This window comes from Theropithecus gelada, chromosome 12 (assembly GCF_003255815.1).
Source record: "Theropithecus gelada isolate Dixy chromosome 12, Tgel_1.0, whole genome shotgun sequence".
NCBI lineage: Eukaryota > Metazoa > Chordata > Mammalia > Primates > Cercopithecidae > Theropithecus > Theropithecus gelada.
Genome location: NC_037680.1, coordinates 84,012,777 through 84,033,302, shown reverse-complemented (window position 1 = coordinate 84,033,302; position 20,526 = coordinate 84,012,777). Strand labels below are relative to the sequence as shown.

The window sequence follows — 20,526 nt, the reverse complement described above, 5'->3', positions numbered from 1 at the left end:
CTACTGCCAGTTGATTAAATTAGCATTTGTTATAAGCCAGAAAGGGAGGGGGGAATGTTTTGTGCAGGGATAGATGGAGAATGAAGAAAATCTTCTTCATGCCTTTTGAATTATTTATGGCCTGGAACTTTACATGCTATAGTCTAACTGGACTCAATAGAGAGAGACTGGGAAGAACTTGCTCCTCCCTTAAAGTCACAGAGCACATGCTTGGGTCCCTGGGAGGACAGGAGCATGCTAAGAATGATGGACTATAGTGGAAAAAGTGGAGCTCTCTTCATTTTATTATGACCTTGAAAACAGGACTGTTGCATAGAAATCCTGCTGCCATTAGGCACAGGAAGACTTAGATTTCTTAGCAACCTTTTGAGCGACGGACGTGAATGTGTGAATGCATTTCACTTTGATTTTGCCGAGTGGTAACATGGGATGACTGTCAGATCAGTGGACAAAGGATAGGTCTCTTCGATCTTCGCCTCTGGCTTTAAGCCAGATGGGAGAGAAACAAAGACTCCAAAGCCGCTGCTGTCCTTCCCCCACCCTCTCCCTCCTCCCTCCTTTTCTCTCCTCCTGCCTTCACCGCCTTGGATGGAGTCTACTAACTGCTCTTACATTTTGGGAAATCTTGTCTAATTGTTTAGGGTGTAAAAATACAGTGATTTTATCTCAGAAAAGGGCCCTTCCTTTTGGGAGATGTGTGAATCCAGAAGAGAGCAATCTCCATGCTGGGGTGTCTGCCACAGGGAGTCGGGCAGTGTGTGGATGTGAGTGTGCAGGACACCCAGTGTGCTCCGGCTGGGTACCAGGGCGGCCTGGCGGACATCTTTTGTTCTTGGCTCTTCCGACTGCCGGGAGCAGCAGGACAGCCCACATGCCCGCCCAAAGGAGCTGCCGCTGTTCATCATCAAGATCTGAGGCTTTTGTCTGTGAGCCCCAGCGAAGAGGCAAACTGTTGGTGTCCTGCTATCGACTCATAGTCTGCCTCCAAAATAGCTTCAGGATAGGGCTGCTGCTTTTCAGCTGAACTGCTGCCTGTGGACCACCTTGTTATCCAAGGTTCTCACTGAATGGAAGCCGTCCAGAGGCATGTGAATCTATCCCGAGAGACACGAGAAGAAAGGAGTAAGGGAAGAGTGGCCGAATGAGGGAAAGACAAAAGCAGCCTGGCAGATGACAGGGACTAGAGTCAGACAAAGAACTGGGACGTGTGCTTTGGCAAAAAAGCAGGCAGCGCAGTCATTTCCTTGCTTCATCACTGCTAGCTCAATTTACCCATTTTATATACATATAAAATAAACTGTGTCCAAGACTGACCCTGTAGCAAGAACTTGAAATGAGTCATTTCTTCCAATCATTAGTATAAGTCCTACGTTTTACTAATGCGTAAATGAAACAAAGCAGGTGGTGTCTGTTGCAGTCCTGGGAGATACAAATGAGTAGGATGAAGACTCACAGATTTACCATGGAAAACAGGATCACAATGTTGAACTCGAGTGTGGGGTTTCCCCAACACCAAGAGGGGATCCATGTACCCCAGGCCATGGGGAAGGGTTTGACTGCTACAGCTCAGATACCATGCTGTGCCCACTTCTCCCTTAGCTACGCAAAGTAGGAAATTGAGGTCATTTTCATAATTTAGGCAAAACTTCCCTTTCCACTTGAATTACTGAGATATTTCAGGCAAACGCAGATTTCAGAAAAAAATTAAATAGCAAAATTTGAGTTTGGGAACTCATTAACAAGCAGTGAGACTTCCTGTATTGCATCAATTATAAACAATTTGGAGGAAAGAGAGGTTGCTTTTTTTTCTTTTAAAGAAATTATCTGGAAAATTACCCAGGTCTTTGCTTCCTCTTTTTAGATGAGATCTGGACAGGCTGAGTTAAAGACAGTAACCTCATTAGGATGGGTTTAGATGATAAAACCAGGAGAAGAAACCAAGAAGCCCAAACTGCCCTCTGGCTCTCCTCCAACTAGCCTTGCCTCTGACGAGTCAGTTCATCTCTCTGCACTGGTATCTTACCACCCGCCCCCCCGACACTGAAATGGAGCCAACTCGCTTTGCCACTTTTCTACTTCATAGGAATGCTCTAAAAATTAATATTCACTGTGAAACTAGGAAAGCCACAGAGGAATGATCCTATCTCAATATGAAGCATTATCAGTTTTGTTGTGCCTGCCACTCTCAGTTGGCATTGATATATTGTTCAGAATCTCTCTAAAAATCTCCATTCTTTTTCTGACCCCAATGACCACTAATTATGGAAAACAATGTACTGGACTACATTCAAGAAAGAAATATTTTGCCTGTTCATCAACTCAGCCAATAGGGTTTAAAGTGACTCTGATCATTTTAAGTGGCTCAATGAATGTACCATATAAGCTATGTACTACTGAAGGAGCTTTAGCTGCTGCAATTCTTATCCTTCCTCCCTTCAGGTTTTCTTTAGTGTTGAAATTGATATGGAGACGTGGATGGAGATTTGAGTCTTAGGAATTTGGGAAGGTGAGTCATGCCGAGGAGCTATATGACTTTACTCACTAAATATTTCCAGAATGTCTCCTAACCCTGCCATCCCTAGTCCTCCATCTAAGTCAGGCTCTTATTGTCTCTTGCCTGGATGTTTGAAGCAGTCTTGGGACTGGTCCTCTTGACTCCAATCTTACCTGTTAAGCAACTTTCCCCACTGCTGCTGAGTCTATCCAGAAAGCAGGCTTTGTCACGCTGGTGCCACCATTGCCCAGAAAATATAGTCCAAGCTCTCCAGATGGAGGGACTTACATGTCCTGTTAACATCTTAGCTCCCTATGTCTCTAGCTTCAGCTCCCTCCCGTCCCTGCCTTACAGATTTGTATTCAACACCAGCAGACTGCATATGCTTCCCCTGCAGAGACTGGGCTACCTTTTGCCTTTGGGTGTTTCCTCCACCAACAATCTCAAAGCAAGCAGACAAAGCAAACAATGGAACACCAATAGCTCCTCATTCATCCTCGGGGTCATGTGACACATACGTTGTCTCCTTTCTTCCCTCCTGTGTATTTCTCCAGGGTGGTGTGCTCCTCTCCTGAATTCTCACCCCTGTGATACCCTGGGCAAGTCTATCATTAAGCTGATATGTAAGGTTCTGTGGATCTTTATACATGCTTGTCCACTCACTAAACAGTGAACTCTCTGGAGAGGGAGCTCTCTCCTCTGGATCTTGAACAATAACTGGCTCAGGAATATATATATATATATATATATATATATATATATATATATATATATAGTGAAATACATGCTTCTTAAACAGCTTCCATGTGTAAGGCAACTATGTGCTTGGTGGTTGGGGAATGTCTCTAATACTAAGTTGTTCAAAGAGAAAAAACTGTCTAATAAGTATGTCAATGTATACTTGAATGAATTCTTTATTTTTCTTTGGATGAGAGATCCAGATTTATGCAAATAATTAGTTGGGGGGAACCCTATGTCAACAGCAGGCCATCTGGCAGTGTGATGTCATGGCAGGTTGCTTCTCTTTGCTGCCACCATCCTGGAGCCTGGGGCTTTCTTGTGGCTATGGCCTTGAGTGTAGAGATGCACCCGCCCCCCTTCTCTGGAGTTCTCTGCCTTGTATTATGTTGCCATGGCAACAACCCACTTTCATTCTGGACTTGCTGCATGGGAGAGGGGAACCCTTTACTACAATGGCATAAATGATGAGGATTATTTAAAAAATAAGTTGACAAGGTTAATCATCGCCACATGATACTAGTACCACAGATTCTGATTTTGTGAGACTATAGTTTGTTAGGTGTTTCTGGCAGTACTGAAAATAGATTAGCTAGAAGAATAGAAGATTTGATATACCCTTTGTTTAAATGTCTAACTCTCTCTGTGCCTGTGGTGATTCTATTTTTAGTGCAAAAAATATTTTTATTCTCTTGAAGTATATGCAAAACCTGTTTTGAGTCAATCCAGTGTATCAAAGAAGGGAATAAAATTTCTAGAAGGAAGGCTGAATGATCTTGCAAGGTGTGGAAGGCTGGGATAAACAAAGATACTAACACCTGTCTAGGACTATGACAAATCTGCTCAAATCTGTTAAGAGATTATGTGGAAACATAGTAATGTGTCATTTAGTTACTTTTTTTGGAAGAGAGTCCGTTATAAAAAAAAAAAAGAGAGAGAGAAATGGCTTGCAGGCTTGCTTTTTAAACACCTTTATATATTCAAATGACCAAGTGCAGATATATATTGCAGGAGCCTAGTTTATTGTTCGGTACCTGCAGAAGTCTGACAGAGACATTCCACGTGCTCTAAGCAGGATGTGTTCATCTGGCTCTGTGAGCCTCGCCTCCCTGTAGCTCAACATCTCTCTTTCTTTTCCAGAGAGATCAGGATTCTCTTTCTAGGTGGAATGAGCTCCCCCTTGGACCTAGGCTGAGTTCCTTCTGTCTCTTTACCCAGGCAGCTTCTCTCTCCTAGTTTCCAGCTTTTACCCGCAACACAGATTGAGGACTCTGGTTTATTTGAGAGGCAGATGTCTGCTGAGTGTCACCGTGCAATGGCGTGGTCCCCTGTCCCTAGCCTCCTCCTGATGCCTGGGTTCCCCTTTGATCAGATATACCTTGCAACACAGGCCCATTTGTCTTCTCTTGGAGGACCCAGACAAGATTCTCATTTGTTCACTCACTATCCGCTATCACCATCTCACAGAAGCACACAGCATGTGTGAGTATCGTTACACCAGGGACGTCATGTGTTGGGGCACAGGCCGCAGAGGAGTAGGGATTTGATCAGCAGGCTTATATGTGACAGAATTAATCAGTAGATAGTTTTTCTGACAAAAACAAAGATGATCCTATGCTTACCAGGCATCGCTCACAGCAGCTGTCCTGGGCCTGGCCCTACATGATAGGCTGCCATTCATTTTTAGTTCCTGGGACTCAACATATAGCCGTACCCGATTGGACTGGAGTGGGGGGCACCTCATGGGCTGATCCAGTAGGATTTTGTCCATTGGGATTTTGTACTAAGAAATCTCAGTGACCTAATGAGCAATGGGAGGTTGGAACAGTCACAATGGGCCACATCCAGGCTGAGAAGCTAGGAGTAAGTAGAAGCTACACAGAGCATAAAGAGAGAAAAAGTAAGTCAGTGGCCAAAACAGAACAGAGCCGACACACGCAAAAGGGGAAATGGAAATGCTGAGAGGGACGGAGGAAGGCAGAGGAAAGGTAGAAATGTGGAAGCAGGGAGAGAGGAAGAGGAAGAGGAAGAAGGGTGGGAAGATGGAGGGCAACAGGGAGAATCCCTAATCTACTTCAGTTCCATTCAGGTTCCCCAGGGGTAGCTGACTCGTACTTTAAGGAATGTTTCTTGACACCAGCCATTGATTCAAATCCCAGCTCATCACTTACTAGCTGTGTAACCTTGGGCAGGGCACTTAACCTCTCTGTACCTCAGTTTCCTTGTCTGTAAAATAGGGATCAGTACAGTATCTGCCTCTTACGGATACGGTGAGGAACAAACAAGTTAACACACATGAAGCCCTTACAAAAACATCTGGCTCAGCTGGGTGTGCCAAGGCTCACACCTATAATCCCAGCAGTTTGGGAGGCCGAGGCGGGTCACTTGAGCCCAGGGGTTCAAGACCAGCCTGGGCAACATAGTGAGACTCCATCTCTACAAAATTTTTTTAAAATGAGCTGAGCATAGTGGTATGCACCTGTGGTCCTAGCTACTGGGGAAGCTGAGTCAGGAGGATTGCTCAAGCCCAGGAGGTAGAGGCTGCAGTGAGTCACGATCATGTCACTGCACTCCAGCCTGGGCAGTAGAGTGAAACCCTGTCTCAAACACACACACACACCCCCCAAACAAACACCTGGCACACTACATAAGCGTAGTCTATTTTTACTACTGAAGTTCTTGGTTTCAATAGAATCTCTCTGTTACAACCTCATATAAATCCTGATAGTAGCTCCCACCCCCAACCCCAGTTTAAACTGAGTACATTTGTGGGTATCTATTTCTTATGATCAAAACCAGCTTAACTAGAATACTTCAAGAATACTTCCCAAATTTTTGAAAGTAAAAAAAAAAAAAGTCATACTTTCTTTTGAATTTTATAAACTTGGGATAAAAAGAGAAACTAAGTGCATGCCTTGTGGGAACAGAAATGAGTAGAGTAAAAGAAGAGACATTCCAAGTGTGTACATTGTCAAAACAAGTTATCACTAATTTGGGCAAACAGGGTGGGGCGGCTTCACCTTGCCTTTCCCCACGGCTGCTTCCTGGGGCTGAATGCTGCAGAGGCAATGTTTTCCTTTATGGAAGGTTCTTCTCACTGCTTCTGTATTGAACACGTGTACTCAGGTTTTGCTTTCCTCAGATGTGTTCTGTTTCATTTATTCCCTGAGGCTTGAGGTCTTCTCTCCATTTCTTGGCAAATGTGGGATTTCTGCATCATCCACCACTCCCCAACAGTACTCACCCTGTGTAATTTTGTTGCACGTGTTTATAAGCATTGGCAACAAAGTTCCATGTTGAATTACCAAGAACAAAGCCCATGGAGATGGCGCACAGTGGCTAACATTGTCCCAGAAAGCAATGTTGTCTTTTGGAAGACCTGTGGTTGCCCTCCTGACACACTGACTGTAGGAGTTGGCCAGGGCTGTCTAGCAAAAGTTCCACAGACTGGGCAGCTTAAACAACAGGAATGTATTATCTCACAGTTCTGGAGGCTGGAAGTTTGAGATCAAGGTGTCAGCAGGATTGGTTCCTTCTGAGGGCTGTGAAGATGAGACAGTTCTGTGCTTCTCTCCTGGCTTCTAGTAGTTTGCAGGCAATCTTTGACTTTCTTGGCTACTGCTCCATCACTCTGATCTCTGCCTTCATTTTCACACCATGTTCTCCCTGTGTAGGTGTCTCTGTCCAAATTTCCTCTTTCCTTAAGGACATCGGTCATAGGAGATTAGGACACACCCTGCTAGCCTCATCTTCATTTGATCAACTCTGTAATGACTCTGTCTCCAAAAAGGGTGCATTCTAAGGTATTGGGAGTTAGAACTTTAACACATCTTATCTGAGGGGAGAGGAGGATGCAGTTTAATCCAATAACACTGACATATTTGAGAAGTGAGTACCAAAATGACTTTTGGGGTTGCCAGTTTGGTGACCGGGCTTAAAGCTGTTTGCTGATAATGGAATATTTGTGAAGTAAGTTCAGTGGCTATAAAAATTGTGAATCATACCCTCATTGCTTACCATTCTCTTGGCTTTTGTATTTTCATACTTTCTTGGTTTCTATTCTGTACTGGTCTCTGTTAGAATTCTCTGCCGGACCTCTAATGTGCGTCTTCCCCAATGTTCTCTATCTCAGTGTATAATGGCACCTCCATCGTTCCATGGCTCAAGTCAAATCCTACAAATCCTTCTTGATCCCTTGCTTTCCTCAGCTCCCTCCTATGTTCAATCCAGCTTTAAATGCTGCTGGCTTTTACTCTAAGATATATATATATATATACACATACAGTCATGCATTGCTTAATGCTGGAGACATGTTCTGAGAAATACATTGTTGGGCAATTTAGTTGTGCGTACATCATAGAGTGTACTAACACAAACCTAGATGGTGCAGCCTACTACACACCTAGGCTATACGGTTTACAGCCTATTGCTCCTCAGCTACAACCTGCATGGCATGTCACTGTACTGAATGAATGCTGTAGGCAAGTGTAACACAATGGTAAGTATTTGAGTATCTAAACACAGAAAAGGAATAGTAAAAATATGGTATAAAAGATAAAAAATGGTATACCTTTATAGGACACTTACCATGAATGAAGCTTGCAGGACTGGAAGTTGCTCTGGGTGAGTCAGTAAGTGAGTGGTGAGTGAAGGTGAGGGCCTAGAACATTACTGTAGGCTACTGTAGACTTTAGAAATACTGTACCCTTAGGCTATACTGAATCTATTTTTAAAATTTCTTTCTTCAAAAATAAATTAACCTTAGCTTGCTTACAGTGACTTTTAACATTTATTAACTTTTTAATCTGTAAAAACTCTATTGCTCCTTTGTAATAACACTTAATTTAAAACACACACACTTATACAGCTGTACAAAAGTATTTTCTTTCTTTATATCCTTATTCTATAACCTTTTTTATTCTTTTGTATTTTTATTTTTAAACTTTTTTTTGTGAAAAACTAAGACACAAGCACACATTAGCATAGGCCTACACAGGGCCAGGATCATCGGTATCACTGTCTTCCACCTCCACACCGTATCCCACTGAAAGGTCTTCAGGGGCAATAATACGCATGGAGTTGTCATCTCCTGTGATAGCCATGCCTTCTTTAGAATACCTCCTGAATGGCCTGACTCAGGCTGTGTTACAGTTAACTATATTTATTAAATAAGTAGAGGCAGTACTCTAAAATAATGATAAAAGTATAGTATGGTAAATGCATAAACCAGTAACATAGTCGTTTGTTATCATTATCAAGTGTTATGTACTGTACATAATCCTATGTGCTATACTTTTATAGGACTGGCAGCATAGTAGGTTTGTGTACACCAGTATCACCACATACATGTGTGTATGCATTGCCCTGCAATGTTCCAGCAGCTATGAGGTCACTAGGTGATGGGAATTTTTCAGCTCCATTATAATCTCATGGTACCACCATAATATATGTAATTCAGCATTGATCGAATGGCATTGTGTCTCCCATGACTGTACCTGGCACCTCCTCACCTCTCACCATCTCTGTGGCTGCCATGGCAGGCCAGGCCACCTTGGACAGCTGCTATAACCTCCTAAATGGTCTCCTTTTACCACTCTTATTATGCAGTACTATCCCTCCTGGTACTGTTCAGAATAATGTAATCATCTCTTGTTCCTCCTCCCCACTTTGCTTTAAATTCACCAAAGGCTCTTCATTGCCCCAAGAATCAAAGCTCTTTACTCTAGCCAACATGACCTGCAGTGACCAGGCCTCTGCCTACATCCCTCTACGCCTCATGTAAAAACCTCCAAGCCCATTTTCTACCTACTTTAGGGCTTACACTAGCTGGGCTCTCTTTCTAGAAAACTATTTTTTCAGATGTTCCATTGGCTTCACTCCTTCTTGTCATTTAGATCTCAGCTCAAATTTCGTTTGCCCAGAGCTGCCCTCTGATTGTGCAACATAAAGCAGAGTCTCCTGTTCTCCCTGTATTTCCTATCATATCTTCCTGATTACTTTTCATTCTGTCACTCATCACGTGCCACGGTCACTGTCTTCTCCTCCCACTAGACCAGACTCTGCATAACACTGGGCACATTGTCCTGCTTGTGCAGTTTGTATCCTCAAGGCCTAAAACAGTGTCTTACACAATTGAATCATCAATGAATTCTTGGTTATTGGATGAATGAATGAATGAATGAATCAATCAATCAATCAAGAATTCCTGGGCAAAACATGAAAAGAACTTGCAGTTAGAATGCATACTATAAGTCAGACATGGTTCAAGGCTTTGTTACCAGGGTTTCTTTTGATCCTCAAGAAATTAATTAAGGTAGGTATTATCCCCATTTTAAACAAGGAACTTGAGGCTCTGAGAGATTAATAAAGAGATTGATCCAATAGATCATAAGTTGTTGAACTGAAGTTGTACCTGATCTCCGTATACTTTCTCCTGTGACACAAGCTGGGGGTGACAAGCCCATAAGATAATATATTCAATGCTTTAGAAATAAGAGTGTAAGCAAGTTACTGGAAGTACTGAGAACAATGTTATTTAGTTCTGGATCAACTAGGGAAGATACCCTTTTAGACTTAATCTTCCTATAACAGGAAAGATTAATTAAAGATTGAAGATTTCCACAGTAGACGGCATGCTCAGAGGAGGTAATCTGAAATAGAAGAAAATTTGAATTTTAATGAAAAAAGTTATCAAAAGGAAAAAAATTGGAATATTTTTATTACACTGTTATGGGATTCAGCACCAAGAGGCACATTTCAAGTCAGGAGTCAGAATGTGTGAATGATTTTCCGAGATGCTCTGTACCTCTCATGGTGCCACCTGGGCACGGTACTATGGAGGAACTCAAAAATATTTGTTGAATGAGTGAATGGAGAGATTATACTTAAGTCTATGTAGACACCCCTTCTCTCTTCCCATGTCATCTTTACTATTAGCAGAGGTGGGGACTGGCAACTTCATGTGGCTAGATGGCTGGAAACCAGACAAAAGACTTCCCACCAGATGCTTGGGCAAGTCCCAGTGCTTAAAGTATGTGGAAACGCACACCCCAACCCCTTTCGTAGTTCTTACACGCTCAACTACATGAACATTCATTCCCCTTATGCCTGTGAAGGAGCGAAGACTCAACACATTACTTTGAAAAAATTGCCGACTCTTTCCTATTATCCTCTAATGGCCCTGCATCAGTCTTTTGTTGGTTGTAGTTACATTTGGGGACAGCATGATTTAATCCATGATATATTGCATTCTTGGTGATAATGAACTATAAAGAATGGGGTCCTGTTGTAATTTATTTCAATAAATTTCAGATTACTATCTAGAAGTACTAGGAATAATCTCATGAATAAAAGAAATAAAAAAGGAATTTATGAGATCTTTACATTCCCTAAGGAAATAATTCAAGTACCAAAAGAAGCAACTAAATTTAGGTAATAGAAAATCAAGGTGTTTAAAGGAGAGCTGTTGTTTTACAAGATCTGAAATCACTACTTGGGATGCAATAAAAAGTGGTAAGGGTGCCTGCTTACAGAGAACCAGTGTCATGAACCAACGCAAGCATTTACGGAGAAAATTATCTAGGTCAAAAAAACCAAGGTGATTCAATTTACAAAGGACATAAAAGACAATGGAAAAGATCCTTTATGTACCCGGCAGAAACACCAGGAGAAGCTCTACCTCTTGATTAGATGTAAAGATGGCAGGACAGATTAACACCCAAAGACACATTTCAATGGGAAGCTGTGTTCACTTTGGGATTGTAGAGCAGGTTCCCCAGGCCACAGACTGCAGTGGAGATTAGGTTACAGATGACTGGGGGCAGGGAGTTCTCTGGGGAACAATACCTGTTGGGGAGTGAAGGCAGCAGGACTAGGCAAAGGGGAAATTAAACTGTGATGCAGCTGCAGTAGAGGCCTCAGCACCCCACCAGGAGCTGCAGAGCTGGGGGTGGCTTTTCCAAGAGATCCTGAATTCAGGCAAGATGGGTACAACCTTTGTACCATGCTATGGACTAGCCACTTGGAATGTGTGTTGCCCCCGGGGTGGGGGCACATCCTAGAGCAAGGCGGTTCTTTTCAGCAATGCCTGGGGAGGGACTCAGCTGTGAGCCATCAACAGCTAACACTTCTGGCAGATGTGGGGGCTGCGTGGCTCAGTCCTGAAGATGGGGTGGGAGTTAGGCCATGCATCTCTGTCTATTCTGCTGGAACCAGTACCAGGAGGCTGAAAGGAAAGAAGATGGTAGAATGTTGCTTAGCGTAATCTATTTTTAAATGTGATGCTGAGTTGACCTTCAGCTCTTCCCTTAGCCACTACAATAGCCTTCCTATAGCTCTTTCCACTTCCACACCTGGCTCCCTTCAGAGTGACGGTAAAACAATCTGAAAACATAAATCTAGTCCTGCGATACCCCTGCCTCATACCCTTCAATGATTTCTCATCTCACATGGGATTAAAAACCCAGCTCTTGGACATGCTTGTAAAGCAGGGTGACCAGATAACTTATCGTGCAAACCAGGACACTTTTGAGAGCGAAAGGAGGCCCTATCCCTAGTTGTACAAGGACAAAGGTCTAAACCAGAACTATTCTTGGCAAATTGGGATGTATGTTCACCCTACCTACAAGGCATCTGATAATATGGCCGCCTTTCACCCATGTTTCAGCCTCTTCCCAATGTCCACTCCTCTTTGCCTTCCATTAGATTCTGGAACAAATTAAGCTCTTTCTCACCCCAGGGCCTTTGTTTTTGTCACTTCCTTCCACCTCTACTTCTCCCTCTTTTATTCTTCAGGTCACAGCTTAAAATGTTTCTATTCGCAGAGGTCTCCCCATCTAGTCTCCATTGTAGTGCCGATTTATTCTATCCATAGTCCTAACTACTATCTGAAATTACAATCACTAGATTTTAAGCCCCAAAAGAACAAGAATCTGCTGTCTAATCAGTGTGTCCCCAGGGATTAGCCTAATGTGCTTCCATAGGTTTGGCATCAATACGTACAAAGCGAATGAATGAGGAGCTTGGGAAACTGTTCTGAAACAAAAATGTGTGTGTGTGTGTGTCAATGAAATGCCCAAGACCACCATCAAAAGACAAACACATCACCTATATCAGAAATTATACAGGTGGCTGCTCACCCTCAAAAAGGTGGACACAGAGAAATGCAAAACATTAAGCAGTCAATTTGCAAACACCTAGAGGATCACAGGCTGCTGGATAACAACCAGCGGTTTAGTGATGAGGATATGTTGTCAGAACAATCTAATTTCCTTTTCAGACAGAGAGACCTTCATCAAAAGCGTTTATTAAGTGTCTGTCCTCACACAGTCAGGAGGAGACCATTGGAGGTGGAGGGGCTTGTGTTCAGCTGTGAAGCATCAGATTTAATATGTATCTTCAGCCAAAATCTGATTTTGCTTCTGTGATAATTTTCTTTCACAGGCCAAGCAAATATGAGATCCTTACAGTAGAAGGTGGTAGCAGAATTGTTACCAAGTTAAGCTCGGTATAATTACCAAAGCCTTTAATTGAAAAAAAAAAAAACCATTCTTATGATTAAAGGATGATATTTGCTCAGGTTAAATGAGGTTAAATTTTCTGGGCTCTGCCTTGTAACACCTGACCATGTCCCAGAAAACAAAACTGTACTCAGATGAGCAAGTGAGTAGTTTTAGATTCCTGTGGAATGGTTACCAGATGCCCTCTTTTGAGAGAGGGTTCAAATGAAATCCTGAAAGTGAAACTTTTGATACTGATTCACGCACAAACATCCTGGTGAGCGTTGCAGACTAACTGAAATGCCTTTTTAGGGGTCAAAAAGTCACATGCACCTTCCCTCATGCCACTGCAGGTATTATAAACTTGACTTTTACAGAGACGATATTTCGGGTCAAGTTGACACAAACCCCTCCTATCACCCAGCTATACAGACCCTGCAGATGTGTGAATTGAATACAAAGCAGCTAGAAGTCTCCACAACAATAAACACTTACAAAAATCTTAAAGGTGAGATCGAGGGAGATGAGACCATTGGGTGTAGTGAAGGGTAAGCTTGTCCCAACTGTAGGGATGGCACAGGTACCAAGGAGCAGCTCGCCAGCCCACAGGTGAGATGTCTACATCTAAGAAGTCAGCTGCAGTCCAGGGACCTGGCCCTAGCCATAGCATACTGCCCTATAAAGACCCTGAAGAACAAGATAGCACCCCAACCCAGAGCAACTGGAGTTTGGGGAATGTTGAAAAAAAATGCCTCACATCTATCCACAGGGAATAAGGCAGTGGCAGCCTGGAGACGGTGGGCAGCACTGATGGTAGGGAGGCAAATGGAATTCAACATTGCTCCATGTACCCAATGTTTGTTAAGAATGTATTTGTGGCTAGGTAATATCCTAGGTAATGGGATACAGCACAAACAAGACAGACACCATCTTTGCCCTCAGGGAGCTTGCAGTTTCCAGAGAATTTAGATATTGATGAACCTGATGGGTCATTATATTTTTGGGTCTGCAGAGAGAGTCGTGGAGTTTGGGGAATAACTGAACCAATGGGAACAAGGATTAAGTAGGGGCAGGGGTTGGTATTAACTAGTCCCAGCTATCTAGAGTAGAGGCCTGTAGGACAGAGTCCAGAAAATAACTTTACAATCCATTTTAGGTTCTGTGATTCAGTATTGCCCTAAGGAAGGCAAAATGCGTTTGAATGTTTGCCAGATTCAATGATTACAGGAAAGTCCTTGTCCCCCATATCTGCCAGGAGCATTTAGCACAATGGACCACGGCCTCCTTCATGCCCATTCTTCTCTCTTGATCTTGGAGACACCTCCACATCTGTCTCTCACTTTACTGGCAGTTTCTTCTTCATCTCCTTTGTTGGCTCCTTCTCAACTGCCCAACCCATAAATGTTGGAATGTCCAGGTCTTTGTCCTGGGCTCTTGTCACTCCTAATTGCTGTCCTCCAGTGGCCTCATCCAGTCTAAGGTTTATGCCAGTGACATCCAACCTGTTCCTCCAGTGCTGACCCCTTCCCAAAACACCAGGCCTTCCCCCTTACTTAACAGGCACCACAGACTTGAATGTCCAGCTCCCAAACCTGCTCCTCTCTGAGTTTCTTGTATTTCAGTTCATTCAGTTACTGGACCAAGATCTAGGGGTTATCCTGATTCCTCTCTCTCCTTTGACTCCCACATCCAATTCATCCTAAGTCCTGTCACTTCTTCCTCTAAAACTTCTTTGACCTCTTAATCTCCATTGCTATAAACCTGGCTCAGCCTGCATTATCATAGGAGCTTCCTAACTGATTCAACTCTTCCACGTCTTCCCCTTAATAACCACTATCTGCCCATCAGCCAGAGGGATCCATTTAAACATTAATCAGATATGTTACTCTCCTATTGTAAAAGTGATAATAGCCTGCTCAGTGCATTTAGCATAAAGTCCAAATTCTTTATGTTGGCTTTAACGCCCTACCTGTTCTCTCCATTCCCTCCCCGCATCCCCTTTCTCACTGTGCTTTAGGCACAGTCTTCTTTCTGTTTTTTCAGACACCGTAGTCCAACCTTGAGGCCTTGGCATTTGCAATTCCCTCTGCTTGGAGTGCTCTTCTCCAATTTTTACATGGCCCACTCTACACTGACATTCAGATCTGTCTAAATGTTCCTTCAGTGTGGCTTCCCTGGCCACCAGACCAGTAATGCACGGTTATTCCTTATCATATAATCTTTTAAATGGTCTGTATGTTGCTTACTAATGTTGATATTATTATTATTTACATATTTATTTATTTGTGGTTTGTCTTCATCCTTTAGAATGTAAACTCTAGGAGAGCAGAGATATTGTATTCACAGAGCCTGGAACAATCCTGATTATATATATGGCAGGATTCCAGTCAATCTGTGAAATAAAGTATCTGAATGCCCAAAGGCTAGTATTATACCAACCTGTCATGAGTAAGTGTATCAGTCAGGTATTGCTGTGTAGCAAGTCACTCCAAAACTCAGTAACTGAAAACAATAGGCATTTATTATTGCTCACCAGCCTGTAGGTCAGTTCTACTGACTTGGGCCAGGTTTGGCTGGTTTTGGCTTGGATTGTTCCTGCATCTGTGGTCAGCAGGCAGGATAGCTGAGGGCTGCTTGGTCTAGGAAGACTTAACTCATAGGTCAGGCAGCTGTTTGACAAATAGTGATGGTGACAGGATGACTGGGCCATATGTCTCTATCATCCAGTAGTGTGAGCTTGTTTGCCGGGTAATCATGGGGTCTGAGAGAGAGAGGGCAGAAGTGCCCAAAACCTGTTGAGGCTGAGGCTCAGAACTGGCACATTGGCCGGGCGCGGTGGCTCAAGCCTGTAATCCCAGCACTTTGGGAGGCCGAGACGGGTGGATCACGAGGTCAGAAGATCGAGACCATCCTGGCGAACACGGTGAAACCCCGTCTCTACTAAAAAATGCAAAAAACTAGCCGGGCGAGATGGCGGGCGCCTGTACTCCCAGTTACTTGGGAGGCTGAGGCAGGAGAATGGCGTAAACCCGGGAGGCGGAGCTTGCAGTGAGCTGAGATCCGGCCACTGCACTCCAGCCCGGGCGACAGAGCGAGACTCCGTCTCAAAAAAAAAAAAAAAAAAAGAACTGGCACATCATCGCTTATACCATATTCTGTTGGTCAAAGTGAGTTCTAAGTCAGGCTTAGATGTAAGGGGTGGGGAAATAAACTCCACTTACTGATGGGTGCAAATGCAAAGTCACATTGCAAAGGTGTGGCCTCAGGAGGGGGCAAAGGGCTGAGGGTATTTTTGCAATTAATCAACCATATTAAGGATGGCAATAAAAGTGGTAACTTTTCATTGCCACATTCTCCTTCCCAGACCAAGGCATAAAGGGCATGTACAGGCCCAGAAGTACCTTTTCCTCCACAGGAAAAGGGCTGGCCACAAGATACAGTGTGTTCTTGGTTGCACAGCTGTGATGACTGGGGAATCGGGGGACCTGGTCCCTGCATGCACCACTGCTGGAGAACTGTGTGGACTCATCTGTGGCCAATGAAAGCCACAGAATCCCCAGTCCTTCCTCATACCCACCCACTCACAAGGAGCCAGCACATAACTGAACATACGTATGTGTGTGTGCAGGGTGGAGCCTAACACAGGTGCTAATGCCCCTGTTGAACACCGCCCCCAGAGAAGGAAGCAAACACCAGGCCTTCTTTTAGCACCAGATGGCTCCCATTTTGCAAGTATCTGGTAGAAAACAAGGATAAATCAAAGTTCCAAAGTTCTCTCCCTTCCTCTCCTCCTGCCAACCTCTCTGTCTCTCATTCTTAGAATTGGGGTCTCACTCTATTGCCCAGGCTGGAGTGCAGTGGCACTATCACAGTTCACTGCAACCTCAATCTCCCCTGGGCTCAGGTGATCCTTCCACCTCAGCCTCCCGAGTAGCTGGGACTACAGGTGTGCACCACTACACCCAGTTAATTTTTTATCTGTCTCATCTCTGAGTAGAACTCAAGTGACTCAGAATGAAAAGACCTTGGCACAGACCTGTTAGGGAAACTCCTTATAAAGTGAAGAAAACAACATGCTCAGCCATGTCCTTGCCTTCTGTGCACGGTAGTACATTCACTGCCTGAGAATTCAAGGCTAAAACAAAAAGAGGAGCTTTTGTTCCAACAGATAAGTACTTACCTTTTTCAAAAAAAATGCGTAAGCTGTCCTGAGTGTTTAACAGTTATTCGCACAGCTTTCCGAAGACTCACAGCATTTAAAAGCTAACCCTCTGGAGATTCAACAGCTTCTTCCAGGTCCCACCACAGTGGAAAAGAACTCTGGATGTCCTGGCTTGCTGTCCAGCTCTTCTCTCTTCCCTTCCAGCTGCCAGTTCAGCTTTAAGAAGTTCATTCTCCACACTCAGATGCAGGCAAATGTGTTTGACTTGAGCATATTGATTTCAGGCAGGTGAGAGTGGATGTAGCAATTCACCCTGACAAATATTTAGATCAGTTAAGTGTCCTTTAGAATCACTTGAACTCAATGTTTCCTTTCCCCAACCATTTCGCTCTACAACCTACCTCCCCAGCATAAAATATTCAAATTCTTTCTAAATTTCATGTACTGAAAAAATACTTCTAGGCCCTAGCTACATGATACCTCCACTGGGAGTCCTGTCCTTTCCATGCCCTGAGAAAACCGGATCTAAAGCAGATTTAAATGACTCAGCAGTAGGACTCGGGTCTCTGTCTCTGCCTGCTTACTTGGGGAGTGCTCTAGCCTTTGGGGCTCTCTTGCACTCCAACATAAGAACAAAATCATCGATGGCTCCATTCCCCAGTACTTGAGACTTTTCTTCCCACAGACACATTCCTGAGGACACCAGTCATGGGTAAAGAACTCCACTGGGGTCAGCGTTGGATCCCGCTAGGCAGTTTAGGACTTGTAAGTAGAGTAGTATGGGCTTGGTGTTCTCAGAGCCTCTCACTCATGATTCATGGCTCTCCACCCCAAGCATCGGAACTTGCCCAACTTCACCACAGAAGGAAACAGCCTGTAAGCTTGGAGGGCCAGGGAGGAAACTGGAGGCATGTGTGGGAGGATTAGACACATGAAAAGATATTTACAGTAAGGTTCGCTTGTCATCCTATCGAACCGGGGGTGCATAGAGTACAATAAGACCCCGTGTGAGTACGTCAGATGACAAGGCTCAGGTTGGATGGGTGTGTAGAGTAAAGGCTTTGCATCACCTTTGCCAGGGTGAGGGAAGGCTATGGATAGCACAGGGGACCTTGATGATGGGGTGAGGGAGCCCATGTGGATGTAGTGGTCACCAACTGCTTCCCAGTTCTCCACATGGGAGAAAGAGCCGTTCTCTGTAATCATGGAAGCTCAAGTTCTTGATGGTTCAGAGGTTAGGGACCTCTGATTATTAGGGCAGAGCAGAATAGCAGGGCTGGCCCTGGTAGATCAGACATCTCGTGACACCCTTTAAAAGGGACTAGAATATTCGGAACTCCAGTGTAACTAAATGCTCCTCAAGCTTTACCAGCAAGTGAGCGAGGTCCCATTGTATTTGGTACTCACATCCCCACCAATTCTGTAAAAGTTTGCCAAGTTTCCCCTCCATCTCCTGCACCCTTTCACCAAAAGATATGCCTAAGAGTTCCCAAGAGGCATCTAACATAGGTCTGCATGTCAGCCCAGTCTCCTGGGCTGAGCTTCTGCACTGTTGCCTTGATGGCTGAACCTGATCTCTGTCGCAGCACCCACCACTCTTTCTCAAGCCTTGACACCTTGGCAGGCTTTGGCAAAAAGAGGAGAGCTGTTCTTCCTCGGCATTATGTTCGCTTAGCAGGGGTCCCACAGCAGGGTTGCTTGGACCCCAGAGTATCATAGGGCTTAATAAGACCAGCACTTTCATCTCACACGCTCTATCCTTTCTCTCACTGGTGCACACATGTCAGGCGTCTGAGTAGGGAGTGCTCAAATATTTGCACCAGCTTGAGTCAGAAACCCGACTTCCCAGGTCTGTTACCGAGCTTGATCCACACTTCAGGGTCTTTTCCTCACGGTCTGGTCTTTTTCAGGTGCCTACCTTTCCTCCCTGCAAACTGCCTTGAGTTGCCTCCCCTTCTCCCTTCCTTCCTGGTCTGTCAGAAGCATCTTGTATGTGTACATATTTGAACCCCATCAGTACACAGAAATCATGTATTTCCTTGAGGGCCCCTCAGACCCCAGGTACAAACATTGAAGTAAGTAACAGCAGGGATGGGGGTTCTGCCTCGCTTCACCTGCCAGCCATGTGCAGACCTTGTTTCAGTCCAACTGAGACTTTAGCAAATGCTTCATTCTGGTTTCTGAACGGCTTCCCAGCGTTTGTCGCTGTGTTCACAGGGCCACCGGGGTTGGCTGAGTCAGAATACCAGCCACGTGGCATGTCTCATGGGGCAAGAGCTGTGCGCCCATGGGAGCCCAGAGGAGGAACACACTGAGGACCAACACCAGGTAGGACTTGCCCAAACAGGAGTCTAAAGAGGATGGCCAAAAGAGGGTTGCAAATCTAGTAGTTTAGACGTGGTGCCAAGATAAGGTCAGATTCCGAGCATGTTTAGATCAAGTAAATGGTGTTTGAGGGTGGCTGTCCTAACCACCTGCAGTTGTTCACTACTCGCCTATATAGGCCAGATTGTGTCTGCCAGGGAGATGGCCCAGGCTGGCTTGAAGGACCAGGGCAGATTACATGCCCCAGACAGGTGTTATACAGTGGTTAAAGCTCCTGCTTGTGTTTAAAGGATTATTTATAAAATGTAAAAAGACCCAAAGACTTTAATTCCTTTGTAATGCTGGGATTAAAATCTCAACTAACAAGAGTCTAACTAGATGGGAAATGGGAAATCTCCTATGGAAATTTGGTTCTTTTGAATTCAAGCTGCATACACAGTAGATTATTTTCCCCCTATAAAATGAAAGTGTATGGCAATCTGGGTATTCTCTTACTGAAGATAGTAGTAAACTAAATATTTTTTAGTGAGAGGATTGCTTTATATTCTGCTTTTTCTGCTGGTGTTCACTAGGGCTTCTAATACAAATGCGGTATCACCCTCAGCTCTTTTTATAACACCTGTTGCGTGCGATGATGTGGGTGCTTAGGGGAACAGGATAGGGGATCTCTTGTATTTCGGGGGATGCAGGCATGAGTGGATGACCCAAGGTCAAATAATGAGCTGAAGTTCATTATCTCTGTTTCCAGCTCTGCAGATGAACAATATCATCACAACTAACCAATTGATCAATTATTCATTCAGTCATTAAATGAGAAGCTACTGTGTACCCATCCCTTTCCTTGGCCTTCTGGACAATTAGACATGATGCCTGTCTTCAAATTGCTCACACACCAGTTGGAGACACAAAAGTTACATGCAGTAAGCAACAATCCCTAAATGCTCAACAGCTCACCAAGCCTGAATGGAGAGGAAGAGACCTTGGTGTGGCCTGGAATGAAAGAGCAGCTTTAGGAAGGAGTGGCATAAAAGAGAGAACTTAATCCAGCAGTTTTTCTTCCTCTACACCCAGATGGTATTACATGTGTTACTGGCCAGTGTTGGGTACCAATGGCACTGATGTGGTCACTAAGGGGCCCTTGGTACCAGGGCTGGGAAAAGGGTGGGGAAAGCAAGACCTCTAGACCCTTCAGGAATGAGCACCTCCCTAGATAATGTGCCTAGGCTGTCCCTCCCTGGCCTTCACCTCGTCCCAGTATGCTTTCTCTGCCTCTCTCTGTTTCATTCTCTGGCTCCATCTTTTTATTAGTG

General features: G+C 44.2%; 1 long non-coding RNA gene across 1 annotated transcript; it reads left to right on the top strand.

Annotated features, from left to right (window-relative positions):
• The first annotated feature begins 2,378 nt into the window (after positions 1–2,378).
• On the top strand, positions 2,379–19,219 carry LOC112636656. The gene is made up of 3 exons (XR_003122213.1): positions 2,379–2,506; positions 16,727–16,788; positions 19,109–19,219. It is a non-coding gene; the product is annotated as an uncharacterized LOC112636656 (long non-coding RNA).
• The last annotated feature ends 1,307 nt before the right edge of the window (positions 19,220–20,526 follow it).